A 7,381-nucleotide genomic window follows, 5' to 3' on the forward strand; every position below is an offset into this window, starting at 1 on the left:
ATTATTATATTTATTATATTTTATATATTAAACACTTTTGAAATTACACTTACGCATTTTTCTACATTTATATTTTTATATAATTTTTTTCACATTTATATTCCATGTTTACATTTTATACATCTTCCACGTATATAATTGTTTTAAAAAATTCACTCTTTTATTTTATTCTATTTAATTATTATTAATTTTATTTTACTCCACGAATTTACTCTACTTCCTACTTTATGCTTTGACCGTGTCACTTTTCAACTAGTTAAGTTTCACAGCTCATTTCGCCGAGCGCGCTACCGAATGACAGAACTTACTGCGGCAGATTCCTGCGGTGGACTCACGGGAGGATTTTGACGGAGGGACGGGCTATAGTTTTAAAGGTAGGAGACCCCCACTCTAATTTCGAAAGGGTCTCTCGGGGGTCATCCGTAAATGAAAGCGCACCGACCACCATGCAACAACGGTTTTACGATGGCTTTCAGGTAATTATCTGCTATTCGCCCTCCCCCCACCCCTCTTCCACCCCCACCTCGGCGTAAGCGATCGCACTTTTCGGCAGCTCAAGGCTGTTGAAGGTCCTACCCTCATGAAAAGATTCTCGGCAGATGAATCACGCGATAAGGAGCATGAAGATTTATCATTTTGATATCAAAATTTGATATAAAAGTTTCAAGAACCATTTTCCTCGGTCAATTCCCATCCAGAGAGGACGTCAACAACATTGTCCAAGCAATAGCGAACTATTCGTTAAAACCTACTACGTTTCGGACATAGGTTAGGGTTGTTTTTTACCTTCGCCTTGACAAATTACAGCGACCGATCCTTTCTAATAACCGCTTTTAGAGTAGATTCCACGACGGGGAATATTGACTCAGGTTTGACGAAGGGGAAAATTCGACGCGATCGAGACTCGTAAAGCCCGAAGCGCTACAAGAGGACACCGCTGGTTGTCAAGCGCCACCATAAATGCGGATTATGGCGCATCTTAAAGTTTAGACCAAGCGAAATTTGTATAATTTGATGAGTTATTTCGGATATTGTGCGAGAGAATACGGTTTACGAGGTTTTTTGCCAGTCCATTATCGCATACTTGTGTTCGGGAACGATAAAACTACCGTTACGGGACAACAATAGCACCCTATTATACCATCGAGACGATAAACGTTATTTGACGACCGTCGAATCCGTTTACGTAAAGTGGAAGAGCAAGCTTTCCCGCACTTTATCGTTCGAGCTATTCATTATAAGCAATAAATCACTCCGCTTTCTACATTCAAAGGAAGCTTGTTAGAACCCGAATGCAGAAAGCTCAAGTAAATAAACACGCGACGCGCGATACGCTCGGGACACCGAGTATACGAGAAGAGAGAGAGAGAGGCAATCGAACAATTTTAATAAAAATTCCAGCTTGCGAGCGAAATGTGGATGTTTGTCATCCAGGGACAGGTATGCTGCTGCTCATGCTGACACTCACAATCAGCCTCGCCTCTCTGGCCCGAGGCGATGGAATAATTTCAATAACAAACGCCAATCGCCTTCGCAGAAGGCGTCGGCAACAAGCCTGGTATCTCTATCTCTACCTACGTGTCAGCTACGTGTACATACGCGCATTCACACGGCGGAGGAAGACTTTCCAATCATTTTCTGTTACTACTGAAACGGGCCCCTCCGGGTCACTTGTCTTCTCTTCCTCCGTCCTCGTCGCGTGCCAACCTTTAAGGATGTATGTGTCATATGTCAAAACATTGACGAAAGCATGAAAATTTTGTGGACTGTTCTACTATTTCTCTTATGAGTATCTGTGCAAAACCTGAGCACAATTCTCTTAACGGTTTGGAAATTATTTAAGTTTAAAGTTAATATTGATTCTTATGAAAAATCGCGTATTATAGCACTTATTGACAAATTTGACAAGGAAAAAACATTGCCAGCGAAACAAAAGTTTTCACATATATTAAAAAAACTCTAATAAATATTTGTGCAAAACTTGATTTAGATTCACTTACTCGTTTAAAAGTTATTTACTAAAAATTGTAGAAAAATATTATCTCTCTCTTTCTCTCTTTCTGCAAATTACTTGTTTTCCTTTGTTTCTTGCAGTTGATTTCAGGGGGTATTCAAAAGTTTTTGTCATAAATTAGGAAAAATATTAATTACAACTATTTTCTTTTACGAAGACGTCAAAAACAATATTATTTTGTGATACTTTAATTCTTTTTATAATCCGGATTTATTTATTTGATTTTTCAAATAGTATAAACGTAAGAAATATATTCTTTTTTAATTTTGGCAGTCTTTTGCTACTATTGTACAGCCAAAACATTCTTAAACACGTGAATAAAAAAATCGCGTAACAACTGCTGCAAAGTAAATGCAAATATATATATAATAAAGAAGGATAAAGATATCATAAAAATATTTTTTGAAAACGTTTTACATACACAAAAAGATCTTGATCTGAAGATCTCTGAGATATTTAATTTTTATATTTTATTTTTGCAATATATTTAAAAGTAACGCATTTGCATATCCGCATTTGGCACAAATGAAAAATTCAATACGCAAATTACTTGGAAAGGGTTGAGATGGCTGATCATTCCGCTTCGGTGGAATCGCAGTCGAATTTCGTGAAAGTTTGGCCTTTTACGAAATGTCGCGTTCACCATGACGTAATAACCAACAGATCTGAGTACCTCTTTTATAATTTCTCTCTCTTACTATATGCTAAGATACTATTTTTATTAATCTCATGATATATATATATATATAAAGATGGACGCGACCGCTTAGATAATCAATAACCTTCTGTCGATTCTTAATTTCTAGATCAGAAATTGAGTCGATGAATGAGATGTTTCTTTGGCTAGCATTTTTTTTTTGGGGGGGGGGGGTAAATTCTATTACATTGTTGAAGAATTTATGTTTTTTTTTTATTAAAAAATATGACGATTAAAATTTGTGTGTCAAATGTTTAACACAATTATTTATGTGTTAATTTAATTATATTGCTGTTGTGTTAATTGAACTCAAATGTTAAATTATTAAAACAACTGAAAAAAGTTTAAAAATAACACAATGTGCACATATTTCTAATTTTGCATAATAGATATGTTCCGTATTATTAATGACAGGATTTATCTATTAAAATTTACAAAAAAATTTAAATATTTAACACACTCATGTGTTAATTTAGCATATTGCTTCTGTGTTAATTGAATTTAAATTGTTAAATTATTAAAACAATTCAAAGAAGTGTAAAAGTAACACAATGTGCACGATTCTTTTTATTAAATTTTACACAATAGATATATTCCGTATTATTAGTACAGAATTTATCTGTTAAAATTTACAGGGAAAAAATGTTGATTTTATTCTACAATAGGAATGAGAGTGACTATAGACCGTCAATAACACTTTTCCAAGTTAATTTTATCATTAAAAATATGTTGATCTTACACAAAATTTATTTCAAATTACTATGAAATTTGCATTTATTTTTGTGTTGAAATATTAATATAGTATTAGTGTCATCATTTAACATATCCATATTATGTTAAATTAACACAAAAATTTGTATAGATCGTTTGGGACATGCGAGATATGTTAAATTTAAGCCGAATTTTCCAATAGTGTAGAATTAATTATAAGGAATTTATGCTTTTTCTCTCCTTTTCTCTTTATTTTTATATTGAACGATGCAAAACGACCGCACGAAATAGATATAGCAACTCGATCGTCCACGGTTCTAGAAGACTGGTCGCATCTGGTGACCTCTTTCGCGCGTAAATATCCGCGTTATCGAAGCATCGCTGTCAATTGGCATCGCGCCGTTATTGCGCTATCGCTGCCATTTATAGTGTCGTCTGCTATATTATTATTTTCGGTTATTGCAGGAATTGCCGAGCGCACGAGACACGCGCTCGCGAGCCTATTCGCGAGCTGGTCGTTATCGAACAACTCGGAATTTAGCGTTTATCGTTAAATGTGGCTACGCAAGATGCGGCACCTGCGATAACATTGAATAGCATCTTAATAATGGACAAGAAAAGATCGGAATCACAGCCACGTTTAACGCTAGCAAAAATGTCGATCAACAGAATGATAAAAATAGCGATAAAAAAAAAATTGCACGTAATGCAATTAATTATATATATAATTAATGAAGAGAAATTAATTATATAATTATTGACAGAGAGAATTTGTCATCTTTATAAATATATATAATGTCTATTTATCTCTTTCTGTATACTTTATTAGTTATACTAGTCATTATTATCTGTATTTATTGCAAGCGTCTCTCTCTTCTCTTATCGCTCATTGAATTCGATGCTAATTATTTGCTGCGATTATCACTTCTTGTTCACTCCTCGTTTACGATAAATACAATTCTTAGTAATTCGTTCAGATGGAACTTTGAATCGTACAGTCGCTAATTAGGGTACAAAGTAAGGGTACCGGTCACTGATTCATGACTTTTCGTGAATCAAAACGATGTCATGGTCGATAAATCTCTGTCGATTTTTCCGATCGCTTAATCATCGGAATTCCGACGATGTATTCGAGAGTACTAATTGAATTGGCATTCGGTATCCGGGAAGGTAAATTTAAGAGCGTGTAGAGATATTAAAAGAGTGTAGAGATTAATAGAGTAATAAAAAACAGAAACTTTGGATTAAAAAACTCGGTAAAAAACTGTCTTTTACTTCCCCAAAAATGGGTTTTTTATCTCATTAATTACTCAGAATGTCCATTTTTAATAATTTATAGCAAAAATCTAATTTTGATGCTTATTTATTAACCTTTGATGCACGGCTTTGAAAAATGAGCATCAAATTTACTAAAATTAGGTATCAGATTTTATGTCCTGTGTTATTCTCACTTCTGGTCCAGAAAATAGCAAAAATAACAACAGTTTAACTATGCTTGATAGAGTTTTCTTCTAACTTTTATGAAACTTTAAAAATAAAGAGCATCAAAAAATACCATCGAATTATAAAAACCAAATTTAACCTATTTTGAAATATTCAAACTCAACTGATTAAACAAATGCGAAGTAGTAATTAGCTCAGCTACATCCACTGAGATTGATTACTGACCCAGTGAACAAAATTAATTTAATTCCCATACCATCTTTTGTTCGAAGAAAACTGGCACTATCTTTCAAAATTACCAAAAAAACAGTTTTTTACCCAAAAATACCGGTTTTTTACTTAGTTTCTTCCTCCATTTTTAAAAAGCTCGGTTTTTTAAAATCTCGTTATCGCCATCGATGCATCGCAGAAGTATTTGCGTCTGTTTCGCGGTTTTCTCCAGAACTGGAAACCGGAAAAAATGTGCGTATTGAACGCCACTGTGCGAATATAGATCGCTCTATTGAGGATAAATTCTGTCAACGTTACTGTTCTCGTAAAAGTATAACTGAGCTCGACTGATGAGCGTGTCTCTCAATTGATACGAGGACTGATAAAACGATCGCGACCGCGAGATTTGTATTTAGTATATTTATATCGATCCCGAATTTCCGCGCTCTCGCTAAACGATTCCTCGAAGCCGCATTGCAAATAGATTGATCACGCACCACGCTTTGTTCCCCACGCAATCGCACCCTCCATCGAAAATAACTCTCCTTCTCGTTAAAGAAGTTTCAGCGAAGCTGGAAGAAGGAGGAAGAAGGGAACTCTAAACACACAGAAATTAGAAACAGCAGAGCAGGCCGGTTCTCTCTCCCTCTCTCTCTCTCTCTCTCTCGTTCTCGAAGCAGCAAGCTTTCGTCGGTCGAAACCTCCTCTCTCGTTGAACAAACTTTTCGAGTTCCGTGTCAACAAACAAGCTCTCCAAGAAGCGATTTCCGTGAGAGAAGGAGGAGGACTTGGCTTCTCCGCAGTTCGTCGGCCTGAGGGGAGAGAGAGAGAAAGAGAGACCTGGACCGGGATAATATGTGACTCGCCGGGAGATCGCCGGCGATTATACGCTCGAATTCGAATGCCTCTTTAATTGGAGGCGAGCTATTTTCCATGATCACAGGAGAGGAGGCCGGCAGCCGCGATCCAGCACGATCGCGATCTCAGCGGATCCGGGCGGATCACTCTATCTGTCTCTCTCTGTCTCTTTCTCAGTCTCTCCGTCTCTTTCTCTCTCTCGCGTTCGCGAAGGGGGATCTATCTAACGGCGATAGTCGATCGATATAGGTATATATATATATATGTATATTTACCTGGCACTACTACGACGACGTTTTCTCTCGTGTTCCAACGACGGGAGGGCGGTTGTGCACGCCAGTTACCTACGCGCGTGAGAAACTATTTTAAGAGCGCGCAACCGGTTCGCGCGTTGCGACGACCGCCGCGGGACATGTTTCTTCGGCAAGAGGCGAAATCCTTCCTTCCATCCTCCGGGAAGAGGAGCGACAATTCCCTTCGCGCGCGATCCTTAGAGGAGTCCCGGTAGTCTCTCGATTCCGGTCACAACGCGAAGCAATTAAATCCAACCGAACACCTGGCTCACCTGGAGAAGATCCACCTGTCACGAACTTATAAAGATCCAGTCGCAATCGCGAGACGAAAGTCACCTCCGTCGATCTTCGCAATCGGAGTCGCCAATCCTCGCGCGCCTTCTCCTCGATTCGTACGATCAAACGCTCTCGCGGGAATCGCGCACTATATATATGTCACAGGCGTGTTTACGACACACCGACTCTCTCGCCTCTCGCGGGCGCGGCGGCGCGTGCATATACCCACGGTGCGCGACCGGCCGTCAAAACAAACACGCGGAGTGACGATGAGCGAGGTCCGTCTTCCGCGAGGATCCTCTTCCTGCTCGGCCGCCGTGTCTCCCATCCGATTGCGCGGTGGATGCGCCAATCGCGAGAATTCCGCACGCGTTTCGCACGCGGCCGCGCGTTCCGTCCTACGTCGTCTTTATCGCGCTGCGGCGCATCGCGACGCACTGCGTCGCCGCGGATCGCGATATCGCGATCGAGCTCTGGCTCGAAGATCGGTGGAGGAGCGAGGAGGTGGCGAACGTTCGTCGTCGCCTTTTTTCTTTTTTTTTTTTTTTTCAAAATTGACGGCTGTATCCCGCGAGGCGGAGGGAGAGAGAAAGAGAGAGGAAATAGATGCGGAATATAGACAGAGAGATTTTGTCGGCGGGGGGGACGAGGAGGTGGTGGAGGAGGAGGAGAAGGAAAAGGAGGTGGTGGCAGCGCTCGCCGCTGATGATGATGGTGGTGGTTGTACCGTCGCGGATCTCTCCGGTGGAGGTGGAGAAGAGAAGAGCGAGAGCGAGAGAGAGAGAGAGAGAGAGAGCAAGAGAGCGAGAATGATGAAGGGAGAGAAGGAAGAGAGGGCAAGAAGGAGTTAAAGAGAGAAAAAGACAGAGAGAGAGAGAG

At 39.5% G+C, this 7,381-nt stretch overlaps 1 protein-coding gene across 2 annotated transcripts in view; it reads right to left on the minus strand.

Annotated features, from left to right (window-relative positions):
- Positions 1-7,035, minus strand: part of LOC115238568 (twisted gastrulation protein homolog 1-like) — a 13,791-nt gene extending 6,756 nt beyond the window's left edge. Inside the window, exon 1 of one of the 2 annotated variants that reach the window (XM_029812525.1) lies at positions 6,499-7,035. The gene's annotated coding sequence lies outside the window, so the exon portion shown is untranslated. Of the gene's footprint in view, positions 1-6,208 lie in introns of both variants that reach the window. The other variant, XM_029812524.1, reaches the window with a different exon arrangement.
- Positions 7,036-7,381: the final 346 nt, after the last annotated feature.

The sequence above is a fragment of the Formica exsecta genome, unplaced genomic scaffold, assembly GCF_003651465.1.
Source record: "Formica exsecta isolate Colony F162 unplaced genomic scaffold, ASM365146v1 scaffold35, whole genome shotgun sequence".
NCBI lineage: Eukaryota > Metazoa > Arthropoda > Insecta > Hymenoptera > Formicidae > Formica > Formica exsecta.